This window comes from Boleophthalmus pectinirostris, unplaced genomic scaffold (genome assembly GCF_026225935.1).
Source record: "Boleophthalmus pectinirostris isolate CB_2022bp ecotype Guang Dong unplaced genomic scaffold, ASM2622593v1 HiC_scaffold_1, whole genome shotgun sequence".
NCBI classification, from domain to species: domain Eukaryota; kingdom Metazoa; phylum Chordata; class Actinopteri; order Gobiiformes; family Gobiidae; genus Boleophthalmus; species Boleophthalmus pectinirostris.
In genome coordinates, this window is record NW_026570970.1 from 4,807,752 (window position 1) to 4,824,349 (window position 16,598).

Sequence of the window (16,598 nt, forward strand, 5' to 3'; positions counted from 1 at the left end):
GGATCCACCATCTTGAGTAGCAATAGAACAGGCGACAATTTCACATCTTTCCATAAAAGAATATTTGTACTGTGCTGAACCTAGAATATTAAAAAAGCACATCTACAACCCCTTTTTGCAGAATACTATTGATATTTGGTAGAAAACACAAACAGGTTGGTGACACCTATAGGCAATACGTACGTAAATGGTGAACGACTGACGTTTAATCAAATTTGTCAAAAATTTTCTAGCCCCAAGAAACATTTTTTTTAAGTTTCTACAATTGAAACACTTTATGTCATCAAAGCTTGAAAATATTTTCTGTGAACCTCCTCTGTCTAGTAGAGTGGATATTGATATTTGGACATCCTCACTAGAATTTAAGAAAAATAAGTAATTTTTACTGTGACATGTACAATACTGAATGTTCAGTTCTAGTTTAGTCCTATTTTAGTCCTGGTTTAGTTCTGGTTTAGTCCTGGTTCAGTTCTAGTTTAGTCCTGTTTTAGTCCTGGTTCAGATCTGGTTTAGTCCTGGTTTAGTCCTGGTTCAGTTCTAGTTTAGTCCTGGTTTAGTTCTGGTTCAGTCCTGGTTTAGACCTGGTTTAGTCCTGGTTCAGTTCTAGTTTAGTCCTGGTTTAGTCCTGGTTCAGTTCTGGTTCAGTTCTAGTTCAGTCCTGGTTTAGTTCTGGTTCAGTCCTGGTTTAGTCCTGGTTCAGTCCTGGTTTAGTCCTGGTTCAGTCCTGGTTTAGTCCTGGTTCAGTTCTGGTTTAGTCCTGGTTTAGTCCTGGTTCAGTTCTAGTTTAGTCCTGGTTTAGTTCTGGTTCAGTCCTGGTTTAGACCTGGTTTAGTCCTGGTTCAGTTCTAGTTTAGTCCTGTTTTAGCCCTGGTTCTATTCTAGTTTAGTCCTGGTTTAGCCCTGGTTCAGTTCTGGTTCAGTCCTGGTTCAGTCCTGGTTTAGTCCTGGTTCATTCCTGGTTTAGACCTGTTTTAGTCCTGGTTCAGTTCTAGTTTAGTCCTGGTTTAGCCCTGGTTCAGTTCTGGTTTAGACTTGGTTCTAGCCCCAAGAAACATTTTTTTTTTTAAGTTTCTACAACTGAAACACTTTACGTCATCAAAGCTTAAAAATATTTTCTGTGAATCAATCCCAGGTGGTTTTATAGCTCAAAAAATCCCTAGAAAAACAGACATTCTGACTGTGAGTGGGGTCGCCTCTCCACAGATCTGACCTGTAACTTGGCCCGGTTTGGTCTCCGTGGAGATAGAAAGGTTTAATGCCGTACGCTCCACCAGAGAAGTCAGACAGTGCACCTCTCCGCAGTCCTTCAGTACTTTTACAGAGAAGTGAATGTGAGGTCGTCCTGCTGTTCGAGCGCGATTTAAGACGGCGTAAATCTGAAGCCCAGTCAGATCTGCCCCGTACGTGTAAAGAACGGACTTTATATGAACCAGATGAAAGCTGCGCTGCACGTTCTCCTCCGCGTGGGTCCAGTTGTGTCCATTCTGTCTGAGCGCTGCGTCCACCACATCTCGCCGGACGCTGATGGATGATTCTGTGGATGAGCTCTGAGCAGCGCAGATCCAAGTTACTAATGCACAGTGTCGGGGAGTAACAGATTACATGTACCGGAGTTATGTAATCAGAGTACAAATGATGAGTAACTGTATTCAGTTACAGTTACCGTTTCAGTGAGTGGGAATTGGATTACAGTTACTTTGTTGAAATAAATGGATTACACAGAGGGATTTTCCTGTTTTCACATTTTGGGCTGTATCCCCTTTTTTTTTTTTTTTTAGATCTAAACCAGGAGTAAAACCAGGTCTAAACCAGATCTAAAACCAGGTCTAAATCAGATCTAAACTAGATCTAAATCAGGTCTAACCTAGATCTAAACCAGACCTAAACCTGGAGTAAAACCAGGTCTAAACCAGGACTAAACCAGGTCTAAACAAGGTCTAAACTAGATCTAAACCAGAACTAAACCTGGAGTAAAACCAGGTCTAAACCAGGTCTAAAACCAGATCTAAACTAGATCTAAATCAGGTCTAACCTAGATCTAAACCAGAACTAAACCTGGAGTAAAACCAGGTCTAAACCAGGTCTAAAACCAGGTCTAAACCAGGTCTAAACTAGATCTAAATCAGGTCTAAACTAGATCTAAACCAGAACTAAACCTGGAGTAAAACCAGGTCTAAACCAGGTCTAAACCATGTCTAAACTAGATCTAAACCAGAACTAAACCTGGAGTAAAACCAGGTCTAAACCAGGTCTAAAACCAGGTCTAAAACCAGGTCTAAACCAGGTCTAAACTACATCTAAACCAGGTCTAAACTAGATCTAAACCGGGACTAAAACAGGATTTAACAGGACGAAACCTGTTCTATCAATAATATTTTTAATAGGTTAAGGAAAATCTGGGCTTTTTATTTTCTTTTAACAGACAAAACATCTTATGTGAAGATATTCGAGTCTTTGCTTCTCTACAGCAAATCAAGTAATCCAAAGCATTCAGATTACATTACTCACTTTAAGTAATTTAATGGATTATGTTACAAACTACATTTTGGTGTATGTAATCTGTAATCTGTAGGGGATTACATTTTAAAAGTAAATTTCCCAACACTGCTAATGCATCGCAAAACTGTTGATGAAAAAGATTGGAGAAGAAGAGAGTGGGAAGGGAGTGGGATGTACCAGTGGCTGATTTTTCTTCAGTAAAAAGTAGTACAAGAGGAAAAGATTACTCAAGTAAAAGTGAAAAGTATCACATGAAAAAATCTACTTAAGAAAAACTGCTGATGTGCTTCTTTAAAAACTAAATGAATTTTGCAGAGATTTTGATTAATAAAATTAAGCTTAAGTGATTTCGTTGATTTCTTTTCTTCTTTTTCTAGCTGTTGTTGTGTATTTGTGTGTTTGTTTTACTCAAATTTGGGACGTTAACTCAATTGTGCTAAAAATAAGTTTGAGCTTTTTCAGCAGGTCTCGAACCGTAGAGAAAAGTACTTTTTACTTTTCAGTTCAGATCTCAAATGCAGTGGAGTAGAAAGTACAGATACTACCTCTCAAATGTAGTGAAGTAAAAGTAAAAAGCATCAACTGGAAAATGTGCTTAAGTAAAGTACAGAAACATAAAAATTGTACTTCAGTATTGTACTTTTTACTTTTGTACTTTGCTACCGTACCATATTTATTTAAAGGTTGTACAGTGAACCCTCGTTTATCGCGGGGGATACGTTCCAAAAATAACCCGCAATAGGTGAAATCCGCGAAGTAGTCAGCTTTATTTTTTACTGTGATTTTACAATGCAATACTGAACTGCAGAATGAAACTCTTTTCAGGCCCAACATGTGTTAAAGAAATAGAAATATTAACGTTTTCTTACAAATAACTATAATAGTTTAAAGAACGGTGTTGTAAAACAATATTTTTATATAGTAATGAATACAAGGTAGGAAACATTGTCACTCGCGTATTTCACGGTCCCTCCAGCTGCGCCTCTTCGTCCTGACTCCGTTGCGCTGTAGCGTCTTTTTCTACTGAAGGCTGTGCAGGGGTCTTTCTCCGAGAGAAGAACATCGATTCATTTATTCCGTAATGGCGCCCTACAGCCGCATAGCTTTTACCTTCCTTCAGCATGTCCAGAAGTTTAACTTTTTCTGCAATAGTTAGCATCTTCCGCGGCCTCTTTGGCGCGTCTTAGGCCTCTTTGTCGGCACAGAACGTTTCTTTGACATTGTGGGTTTTGTCACGGAGAAAAATTGCGAACGTAAATTTGGCAGAATGTACAGAAACGAAAACTGTTGGCATGGGTGTAATGAAAAACCAATATAAACCTTTTTCACTTCTAGACAACAGTAACGCCCCTAAGCCAATCAGGATTCACTGTAAAAAATAAAGCACTGTAAAAAATTCCGCGAAGCAGCGAGGCCGCGATAGGTGAAGCGCGATATAGCGAGGGATCACTGTATAGAGGATTTTTAAGGGAAAAGAAATACAGCGACAGTCCTTTTTCCTCTTGTTGTGCATGTGTGACACCACTTTCCTCTTCCACAGGTCCCTAAGTAGAAACATCTCCTCCCGCCTCTTTACTCTAGAAATCACGCTTGTTTACAGCCAGTGCATGTTCAAAATTACTGTTGAAGTGACCTGCCTAGAAATAATTTAGCGACCGACACGTCAGTTTTTAGATCCTTTGTCTGCGTCATTTGCACAATCGCTGGAAGAGCTCTTCTCCAAGAATCACCTCAGTTTGGCTTTGCTCCTTTTCCCCTTCTCTTCTTCTTTCAGCGACCTCAAAAAACAGACTTTCTTTTGCGGTGAACTGGTCGTGGATTCTCGTCCACCGCCGCAACAAACTTTGTGCAAACTGCGAGGAAGTTTTAAAAACCTCTAAAAACCGCTGCATAAACCACGTAATCCCCGCACGCCGGCAAGTCAGTTACACTAGAAACGTAGGGAGTTTGATTGCGAACTTAAGAGCCAATAGAAAATGAGGCAGCCTTGTTATCTATTGGCTGATGTTTATCTGGCCTCACTATGTCCACAGTTGATAGATTTTCATTCTTTTTTTTTTTTGGTCATCACAATTACAAGGCTGCATCTCCATAATGGTATTTTAAACTTTCATTGACAATTTGAAACTAAAAAAAAAAATCCTCTATACAACCTTTAAATAAATGTAACAGCGGCCTGGTGGCATTTAAGCTTCACAGAAGAAGAATGTTCTGGTATGAAGGTACATTTGTTTCAGAATATTTGAAAGTGTAAATGGACATTTTGAGACAAACTCGGCACAACAAATGTCTCAAAACTCGCGAAATTTTTTTATTTGATTTGTACTTGTAAAGTTATTAAACTGTACCTGTAAAATGAAATGTTTAAGTATAAAAAAATCTATATTTTTAGTGTTCAAATCAACATTTACTATGGATGTAATGATATCCAAGTTTCACGATACGATATAGTCACAGTATGAACCTCACAGTACGATATTTATTGCGATATGGTGGGGAGGCTCACGATTATGGATGTAACAATATCCAAATCTCTCAGTACAATATTTCTAGAATATACATCTCACGGTACGATATTTACTGTGATATTTTGTGGAGGTTAACAAATCTGTGAATATGCGACTTTTCCTCTCAAAATGCCGTGACAAGACTTAATCAAAAGAACTAAGACTAGAGCTGTTATTTCTTCTTGTAGTTTGCACTGAAATGGAGCAAAGGATCATGGTCTATGTAGTTCCCTCTGTCTTTTTTGAGCTATTGCTGCACCATAACTCTTCATTTAAACAAAGAGACTTGTAATTCGATATATTGTGATGGTCCTCGATATTATTGTGACAAATTTGACAATACAATATCACGATATTTTAGTTATTGTTACATCATTAATAGTTCAAACGTTTTGAAAGCTGCCTGTTTCTCCGTGTCCTTGTGGGTTTCGTTTGGTTTCCTCCTGCATCAACCCAAAACATTCTTCACAGGTCAAATCCTCACGCTGGGGGGTCCTGATCAAGATCATGGACATGGGTCCCACGCCCACTTCTTCTGAATTTCCCAACGGGTTCAATAAACCTTAACTTTCTGAAGGAAAAAAAAAGTATTACTCTTCTACAAGTGATGAAATCTTTCTGTTGACAGTGTGAGTCATGTTTGGTTTCTCAACCTGCTGCCAGTTTTGCCTAACTTAAAACATCCTTTTCTGTTTGGATAAATAGTGAAAAAGTCATTCTGATTCTGATTCAATTTGAAGAGAAAAACTCTGTAACTTTTCTAACATCATAACTCCTCCTGGTCCCGTCTCACATGTGCAGCAGCGGTGACCTCCTCCTGAACTGATGCTCTTCCGCAGTGTGTGTTTGATACAGACTCCGTTTGATCACCGTAGACCCGCCTCACACAGACAGAACACTGGAGACAGACCCAAAACCTGGACCAATGCTGGGAAAATATACTGACAACAGACAGTACTGAATATCAAACTAAGATGAAAGTTCTATTTATCAGAACAATGAACAGAACCGGTAATAGTGGACAGTCTTGCCTCGTATATCAAGACTCTGACCATGTCGTAACAGCAGCTTGAGTTGTGAAGAGAAGACTGTCTAGTGTTTCTGAAGTGGTTAAACCAGGCGGTCTACTCTCTGCATATGAATATAAGAGTTCAAATCGCTTAAGGTTCTACATCTAACGGTGACATGGTGGGTTAATACAGAGTGTACACTGACTGCAAGTGCGCTGCGCTTCGAATTCGCAAAATCTGTAAAGTCTTTAAAATCAAGTCCAGGTGAGAAGTCCTAAATGAAAGTAAAATAAAGTACATCTACAAAACAATGTAAAATAGGGGTCCCCAACCCCTGGGCTGTGGGTTGTTTGGTACCGGGCCACGAAAACCCGAATCCCCCCTCCCGTATGTCGGGTGGACCATGCCCCCTCCCGTACGTTGTGTGGATCATGCCTCCTCCCGTATGCTGCGTGGACTGCGCCCCCTCCCGTGTTTCCCGTGCCTCTAAACCAGAAGTCAAACCAAGACTAAAATCTGTTCTAAACCAGGTCTAAAACCAGGAATAAAATCAGCTCTAAACCCAGTACTAAAACAGGATTTAACCAGAACTAAACATCCATGCCCCCCCCCCCCCAATGAAATATTGTCAGAAATAAAACTGGTCCATGGCCCAAAAAAGGTTGGGAGCCACTGATCTAAAATATAAAACGTTTCTTGCTGAGTTATTTCACAATTCTACATAACTACATTCCATACATGGTCATAGTTTAGCGCCACCTAGTGCATCTGCTCAATTTAATTTCTCTTCAGCGACTAGGTCAGGAATCAAAATACACTAGACGGTTTGCAAAAACCCTGAAGTGTGAGTTCGGGCACCAGCCAATCAGCAAAGAGCAAAACATTCAGTGTTGTCAATGATTCCCGAGATCGAGAACAAAGAACAAAGAGAATGTTTGGTGAATTTTATCAAGAGGAAGGACATTATTTTCCTTCTTCCTACGGGATTTAGGAAAAGTCCCTTTAGCGGCGCATTACATACATCAGGACCAAATAGCAGCATTTGGTTAAATGATAAAAAGTACCCGCCTACCGTCAAAAGCGAACAAATTTTAACGCTGCGAGGTCATACGGTTTGTACGAAGTGAAACCGACTGATGAATCAGGCTAAGTTTAGATGCCTTCTGGGTATGTATGTAAATTGTCATGAAAATAAAAAAATAAAAACATGAAACCTGTGTCCAAACCTTTGACTGATAGTGTGTGCAGATAAGATATAAGATACATAAGATCTGACAGTCTCCACCACCAGATGTAATCAGTGCATCTTGTCTTGGTCTGGTTCCAGGTGCTGACACGAGGTCCTGTTCCCCCGTTCCCCTGATGCCCCGGTGCCCTGTCGCTGTGGCTGCAGAGGTTGGCACACGTCCTAGAGTCTGTGGAGAAGTTTCACACTGGCAGGACGGGCAGAGGACGCGAACTCTGGCTGAACCCGGGCCTCCTGCCGGGCTCAGCCAATGGACCGGGGCAGGCTCACTGTACGGCAGATTGTACCAGCAGAGGGAGGGGGCGGCAGACTGTAACAGCGCAGAGGGAGGGGGAGAGACAGGCCCCGCAAGCACCACGTGAAGTAAGAGCAACACACAAACGTACGGAAGCCGAGAGGGGTCACAACAAACGCAAACGCCGCAACAAATACAAATGCGACAACACAACAAAAAGCCACAACACACCAAAAAAAGCCACAACGGAAATGACCGCGGGGACTCTATTTTAATGCAAACGCCACAACACAAATGCAAACACGTGAAAAGTAAAGGAACGGAGAAGTTGGAAATGTAAGTAAAAGTAATTTATTGTTTTATCATTATTCGTTTCACGTTGTAGTTCTTCTTCTTCACTTGCCGCTTGATCGGTCCGTCGGAAAATAAAGTCCCGCGGTCACTTCCGTCGTGGCTTTTTAATGTGTTGCGGCATTTGCGTTTGTCCCTGATGTACTGCGACTAGTGACGGGCAAATGAGACGGAGCTCCGGAGCACGTCTCGTTCTTTCTGAAACAAATTGCTCCGGAGCGCTGCGGAGCTCGTCTGCACGTGACCGAAGTGCGGAAGTGTCGGCCCCTCCCCCGACTGCTTCGCTCTGCGTGTCGATCGCTTCAGTGTTTCGAAGCGTTTCATTGGCTCGGCGAATGTTCCGCTCTGCGATTGGTTCAGAGCTTCAGAGTGTTCAGCGCACTTCTGTGGTTTGACGAGCGCTAAACTGCTACAGTATAAAAGATGGACCAATATTTCTTAAAAATGTTGGGTAGTGAGGAGAATCCGTGTATCATTCGTTCATTTGTTTTTCAATATAAAACCAAAAATAAGAAAACGAAAAAACAACAGTTTTCTTCGCTATTTGTCTCCAAAACCAAAATGAAAAAAACGGATAACGATTCGTTTTTTCAGTTTTCGATTTTGTGTTTAAATGAAGAATGGAAAAAACGGATAACGGCCGTTTCCCGTTTACGTGACTTCCGTGACTGCGATGCCGGACTTTTGCACCGCATACAGACTGAATCAGGACGGATCCAGGTCCAAGACCAGACCGAGACCAGAGAGGGACTGAGACCGGGACAGAGCTGCTCTGGTCCTCCGCGCTCAAGAACCGCGGCTGGTTCCGAGGTGGTGCAAAGCCTCCGACTGACGCATTCACACCAATGAAAATGAATCGAACTAAGAGCTTTTGGTTCAAATGGACCAGGTCCGGGACCAGACCGGGACCAGAGCGGGCCTGAGACCGAGACCGAGACAAGACCAGGACCAGACCGAGACCAGACCGGAGGCTCAGAGCCCACGGCAGGGCCGGAGCTCGAAGCTGAGGCTCGGACCCCGTGGAGGCTCGGAGTCAAAGCTCGGAGTCTGACCTGGTCCCGCTCTGGTCCCTGTCTGGTCCCGGTCTCAGTCCCGCCCTGGTCCCGCTCTGGTTCCTGTCTGGTCCCGGTCTCAGTCCCGCTCTGGTCTCACTCTGGTCTCGGACCTGGATCCGTCCTGATTCAGTCTGTATGCGGTGCAAAAGTTCGGCATCGCAGTCACGGAAGTCACGTAAACGGGAAACGGCCGTTATCCGTTTTTTCCATTCTTCATTTAAACACAAAATCGAAAACTGAAAAAACGAATCGTTATCCGTTTTTTCATTTTGGTTTTGGAGACAAATAACGAAGAAAACTGTTGTTTTTTCGTTTTCTTATTTTTGGTTTTATATTGAAAAACGAATGAACGAATGATACACGGATTGAGGAGTATTGTGTGACGTTAGTGGTGATTTTGGCGACTTTTAGCATTTGTTTCATTTTCGATGGCGTCTACAAGTGGAAAAAAGCGATCCATGGTTTGGGATCACTTTTCTAATTCCACCTAACAAGGAAACACCTGTTTTCTTATTTACAGCATGTTATTTATGTTGCTTTTTACATATTATTTTAAATCATCATTATTATTGTTGTTGTTAGGTACGGTGTCGCTCTGCTCACAACTATTGTCTTACACTAACAACACTTCATCGATGCTGAGACACCTGCGTGGTTAAATTTGTCCTCTAGAGGTCGATGTTTCTCCGAGGCCTCAGACACGTCGAACCATTTGAGGCAATATTGTGGTGTCAGTGCTTCACGAGGCTCCATTCGCCCATCACTAACTGGGACGCCTGTCCATTTAAAGCTCTGTAAGTCAAAACCAAAATTTTAAAATCAACACGGAACTTAACAGGAAGCCAGAGCAGTGAAAATAAAACTGATGTACTGTAATGTGTGTTCGCCTGTTTGCTCCTGTTAAAAACCTTGCAGCCGCATTTTGTACAAGTTGCAGCCGCTTAAATGTAGAAGCATTAAAACAAGTAAAAAGAGAATTACAATAATCTAAACGAGATGAAATAAAAGAATGAACAATCATTTCAAGATCAGCATTTGATAAAATTGGTCTGAGTTTAGTGATGTTTCGAAGCTGATAAAAACAGCTTTAAACACTTAGCTGCATTGAACCTCCACTTTACTTAAAGATGCGCTGTGCAACTTTTCTGGCTGGGGCTCCGTCACCTGCTTGTTTCTATGGATACATCATTGCTCTGCCTGGAATGTTCCACAGTGTGACATTAAACAGCTCTACTGTACATTTATTAAATTACAGGTGGATTTATAGCTCAAAAATACCTAGAAAAACAACATTCTGCCTGTGAGCGGGGTCGCCTCCCCACAGATCTGACCTGTAACTTGGTCTGGTTCTGTCCCCATGAAGATAGAAAAATTTAATGTCATCCTTCCACCTGAAAAGTTACACAATACACCTTTAAAGTTGACATGAGGCAACTTAACTTCATACAAATACATAAAAACTTAAATAAATGTAAATAATTTGACGGGACGCACGCTTCAGTTATAAAAAAAACCCTCCTCGTCTTCCAAATGACTACTTAAAACAACATATAATTTGGACGTTCTCAAATATTAGCCCGAATTCAGCTGAAAGAACATTTTGACATCTTTATGGATTGCTTTCAGAATAACACGCGAGCGCTAATGCTAGCTGCTGTTATCTGCGTCAACATCTCGTCTCACTTACCTCGCCCGCAGCTCCACTTCTTCTTCTTCTTTTTCTTCGATCAATTATACGTTGCGGTTTGGAGTTTTGCGTTCTGTGATTGAGATGTATCTTCTGCAGTGACGGATGGGCCTGGAATGTTCCGGCGTTTCACACGGGCTACGGGCCTTTAGCGCCTGCTCGTCACGGCGCGAGCTCAAGTCGCTACACGCGCGCTAATAACGTCTGAGCGAGGGCAGCTGCGCGCACGTCGCTACTTGTCGTGAATGTAGCTGGGAAATGGGGCTTGGTTTCACAAAAGGCCCTTTAGAATCTTCAGGAAATGATAGCCTTTAATTTGGTGCTACCGTGTCGTGCGGTTAACAATGTAAACAAACGACGGAGGGCTTTAGCTAAAGGTTGTAAACGTTAAGAATAGGCCACTGATTATGTTGAAAATGAGACGGAGGGTATGGAAATTTCAAACTGCCCAATGTTCAAACTACCCGTAAAAGTTTCTGTGTGTTTGTATGCAGTGTTGGGAGTAACGTGTTATAAAAGTAACAAATTACTGTAATGTGTCGCTTTTTGCTGTAACGCAGTAATGTCGTAATATTTTACTCGGTACAAATGTGAGTATCGCGCGTCACCAATGTTCCCTCTAAGCTGCGCAACTGTGCAACTGCGCACTGCTCGCACACTCTCAGCGCACAAGAAAACCTATGCAAATGAATTAGATCTATAACATTTTTTTCCTGTATCATTTTGCTGTGTAACTCAGTGAGTGACATGTGTCCAGCCAGTCATACGATACGATGCAATTACGCTACGCAGCCAATCACGGCGATGACACTACTTGTGCACGTGTTATATAACAATAATAACAGTGCGGAGGAGTTAAAGGTTGTATGGAGGATTTTTTGTTTGTTTCAAATTGTCAGTGAAAGTTTAAAATACCATTACAGAGACGCAGCAGCCTTGTAATTATGATGACCAAAAAAAAAAAAAAGAAAGAAAATCTATCAACTGTGGACGTGTTGAGGCCAGATAAACATCGGCCAATAGAAAACGAGGCTGCCTCATTTTCTATTGGCTGTCAGGTTGTCAATCAAACTCCCTATGTTTCTAAGGTAACTATGCAGCGGTTCTTAGAGGCTTTTTCTAATTGTGGCTCTCTCGCAGTTCGCATAAAGTTTGTTGCGATGTCAGACGAGAATCCGCGACCAGTTCGCCGCAAAAGAAAGTCGGTTTTTGAGGTCGCTGAAAGAAGAAGAGAAGGAGAAAAGGAGAGAAGACAAACTGAGGTGATTCTTGGAGATTCCTTCCAGCGATGGCGCGACTGAAGCGGACGAAGGGTCTAAAAACTGAGGTGTCGGTCTCTAAATTACCTGTGGAGGAGGAAGGTAGTGTCACGCATGCACTACATTTGAAAAAGGACTGTCGCTGGATTTCTCTTTCCTTTAAAAAATCCTCTATACAACCTTTAAGTGACGCTAATGCTAACCCCTTATCATGGCGAAACGAACGGGCAGTGAATGTGATACGTCCACTCACCAAACCAAAGTAAAAAAGAAATACGGTTCTTTTAAGATGGAATGGCTGTCGGAATATGTGCAAATAGAAGAACAAGCGGTGAAAGTGCTGATGCGCATAAAGTCAAAGCAAGAAGCAGACGGAGCCATCGACCTGGACAAAGTGTACAACCACTGGAGAAGTGAGAAGGATCGACGTGAAAAATAAGGTAAAATTTAAGTCAAATTTGTGCATATTCTAGTCTATTTCTTTAAGCTGTTTTATTTATGGATATTAATCATTAAATTCTATTATGAGTAGATCATTTATTGGTAGTAGAAATGGTAATAAAAGACACAAGCAACAGCACACGTCACTGTGGAAAATGTGAATGTTTTAATGTGAACAAAATGTTATGTCTGAAAGGTGTATATGTCTCATTTCTTCCAGAGCAAGACCCTCACCTAGGCCAAAACTGGACCTCACCGACCTCGGCCAAAGCGGGACTCTCACATGACATACTACAAAATCTCACGACAACAATTTTCAATCAACAGTTTTTGTCTTTTTCATTTTAAGTGGGCCAAATGAGTTATATTAAAAGTACACTAATGGGAATTGCTGTTGTAATTTGATTATTTTAATAAGCCATGAAACTTGATCCCAGGTGTGATACTGATGTGTGGCCATAGCCACGTGATTAGGCTGGCATCACGTTGTCACATCGTAAAAACAAGGAAGTTGCAGCAGCCGATTTCGAGCCGAGGAAGATGGCGAGCGTGAAAGTCGTAAGTAATTGTAGTTCCACTGTTTCCCGTTTGTCTCTGGTTTGTTTAAACTGTTTTCCTCAATAGTCACAGTGACGTGGTGCAATAAGGACATGACTAGAGCACCTATGTCAGAGTATCAGTGTTTTCAGGAGTCCACACGGTGCCGGATCAGATCTGTACTCAGATGAATTCGTGGGAGCTGGAGGCACCAGATCATTCTGTCTCTGGAGCCAATTTCCATCGGATTAGTGTGAACGAACACAGCATCTACAAGGAAAACCTCTTGAATATGAACTAGTGTAGATGGGGCCTTAGATTCCTCACCATTGTTGGTATCTTTATGTATTATTAAATATGATGATATTTATGTTATGCAGTGTCGTAGTACTTAAGACTGGTCTTGGTCTCGTGACCGGCCTCGAGCGTATTTGGGCTCGTTCTTGTCTTGGACTCGAGGTCTGTCGCTCGTCGAGTGTGATCATATTTCATTGCGGCTGCTGCTGTCGGCAGTAAACTTGTACTGGTGTGCGATGTGTTTGTCACGATGTGCGTTTGGTAAATGTGCAGAGGCTAAATCCCCCTGCAAAACCAGTAAGAGAATCTAACTCCATTTAGGAATTTGAAAAAAAAATGTTTTAAAATCCTACCCAGTTTCTTCACTTTCTTCACAGTTTTCTGTAAAGTGCCACTGGAAGTTCTCTTAAAGTAGAGGTTCTCAAACTGTAGGTGAGGGTCCAAATAAGAGGCACAGAGCGCTTCAGTGCAGGTGTCTTGGCTTATTTTAAGCTTAAATTAACATTTATCAGATCAAATGGAGATAAGATTTATCAACAAAAAAAAATCTATATATATATGCCAAAATAACCATAAAATACAAATAAATGTAGAAAATGACAAAGATGGTTTCAATGGGCCGTGGTCTCGGGCTTGTCTCGGTCTCGGCCTTTAAAAGTCTTGGTCTTGTCTCGATCTTGATTAGAACAATTTTGACTACATCACTAAAGTTACATTACCAAGCTTTAACAGTGACTCTGTCCTCACGTGTAAATAGTTCATGGTTACACGCTGCTACACTGACACATATTTACATGTTAATTTGACTTGTATTTCTCGGAGTAGCGGCATAAACATTATATTTCAAGCTTCCCACTACGTCCACTTGCTTTTTTTCATTGTCGGAGTAGTGGCACTTTACTATTTTTCAAACATTCTGCTTTTCCAACATGAATAATGTGGATGTGATTGACCCTATTATACTTTGCGCTTCCATATTTCATTGATCAAAAAATACTTCGGCCACAGAGGAGATCAGACCGTGGGAAAATGTCATAACTGATCACCGTGGGAACTTTTTGCTTCATTCTTTTGGTCACGTAGATGATCTTTTCCCAACATACAGCCAAAATAAATAACCAATCAAGTTAGATGTTAGATGACAGAGCACATATGTCGAATAAACAATACTAAAAAGTGTCAGAAAACCGGCAAGGTGAGCGCATTTATTTGATAGAAAGTACAAAAATTCACAGAAAAGTTACAAGGTCTTAATGTTACGTTTTATATGTTGTGGCTTGAAAATAACACTTTTACTCTAACCATAAGGAATTTTGTATCTTGTACAACAGAAAAGGCTCCACGTGCTCCACAAAACTGAACCTGAGACCTTCTGGCTGTGGGGTGAGTAATGTCATTGTGGTGAGATTCCGACGGTGCCATTAAAGCGGTAACAGACAGCTCATTCCGGGCTTTGTTCTGTTCTCTGTTTAATAAGAACGTAAAGCCCGATCACGCGGCACGCCAACACATTTACACCGCGCTAACTCTAAAATATCATCTGCTAATTATAGTCTGGTTTCTAATAAAAGTTTCATTGGACATTTACGTGACATCGGGCTTTGTGCGGCGTATGAAGACGTAGAAAAAAAACAACTGACATTTGATAGACAGACGTTGGAAGCTTTGAACTCCGCCCCGACTTTTCAGACAAATAAATAGAGCGTGTTTTTATTTTTCTATCAATTTTTTTTAGGAAAACACACACATTGGAAAAAACAAAAAACAAAACATAAGTCTTTATTGTGAGCAGGTCTTGAGTTCCACAAACCCAACCTGGAGATGGGATCCGATTCTTTTGGATTCAGTCATTTCAAAGAGCCGTTCAAAACATGTCCCTGTCACAGAAAATTTTATATTTGAACAAACTTATAAAGACAAAGACTGAGAAGACTGAACACAAATGCCCCCAAAACAAAATCAGATTTTGCAGATGACAAACTGCGAGTTGTGAAATCTGCAGCTGAAAACGGAAATCGAGCAGCAGAAAGAAAGTTTGGAGTGAGAGAGAAACTTGTGACATCGGGAGGATGAACCATGAAACTTTCCTGAAAGGTTGTATGGAGGATTTTTTTTTGTTTCAAACTGTCAGTGAAAGATTAAAATACTATTACAGAGACGCAGCAGCTTTGTAATTATGATGACCAAAAAAAAAAGAACGAAAATCTATCAACTGTGGACGTAGTGAGGCCAGATAAACATCAGCCAATAGAAAACGAGGCTCCCTCATTTTCTATTGGCTGTTAGGTTGTCAATCAAACTCCCTAGTATAACTGACTCGCCGGAGCGCGGGGATTACGTGGTTTACGAAGCGGTTCTTAGAGGCTTTTTCGAACTGTCACTTCCTCGCATTTCGCACAAAGTTTGTCGCGACGGCGGACGAGAATCCACGACCGGTTCGCCGCAAAAGAAAGTCCGTTTTTGAGGTCGCTGAAGGAAGAAGACAAGAGGAAAAGGAGCGAAGACAAACTGAGGTGATTCTTAGAGACCTCGTCCAGCGATGGCGCGACCGAAGCAGACGAAGGGTCTAAAAACTGACACGTCGGTCGCTGAATTACTTCTAGACAGGAAACTTCAACAGTAATTCTGAATGCGCACAAGGACTGTCGCTGTATTTCTCTTCCCTTAAAAAAATCCTCTGTACAACCTTGAAGTCACTGGATGGATGGACAAAGTCTGGACTTCAGTGACACCGAAACCATCCTGTCGGGATTCAAAAAGACCCGAATAATTCTAACTGGAACTGATGCTGAGTCTGACGACAGCGACACAGAAGAGGAAGCGGCGCTCTGTTTACCTGCGGAGGTCGAGGCCGAGTTGCTCAGAAGTGACCAGGGGTCCAGTGGGCGTGGTCCAGTGGGCGTGGTCCACCCACTTCTCCCGACGTGAGATATAAAAAATTAACAAAAATAAAATAGCTACAACTTAAATGTCAAACCGGAGCGACTGGCAACGGTGAAAACAAACTGCATAGGCTCTTGAACTCTGCACTACTGTCCTATAGTTACTGAGTTGTACAGTTGTAGGGAGTATTATCTGTTACGTGAGTTGTACAGTTGTGTATTATCTGTTACTGTACAGATTATCTGTTACGTGATTGTACAGTTGTAGGGAGTATTATACAGTTGTACAGTTGTAGGGAGTATTATCTGTTACATAAGGTTGTGAGTTGAGTTGTACAGTTGTAGGGAGTATTATCTGTTACATAAGGGTGAGTTGTACAGTTGTAGGGAGTATTATCTGTTACATAAGGGTGAGTTATTGTACAGTTGTAGGGAGTATTATCTGTTACATAATTATGAGTTGTACAGTTGTAGGGAGTATTATCTCTCACATAAAGGTGAGTTATTGTAGGGAGTATTAGTTGTTCCATAAGGGTGAGCTGTTTTTTTGGCCGGTGCGACTTATAGTCCGAAAAATACGGTACTCCAGGTT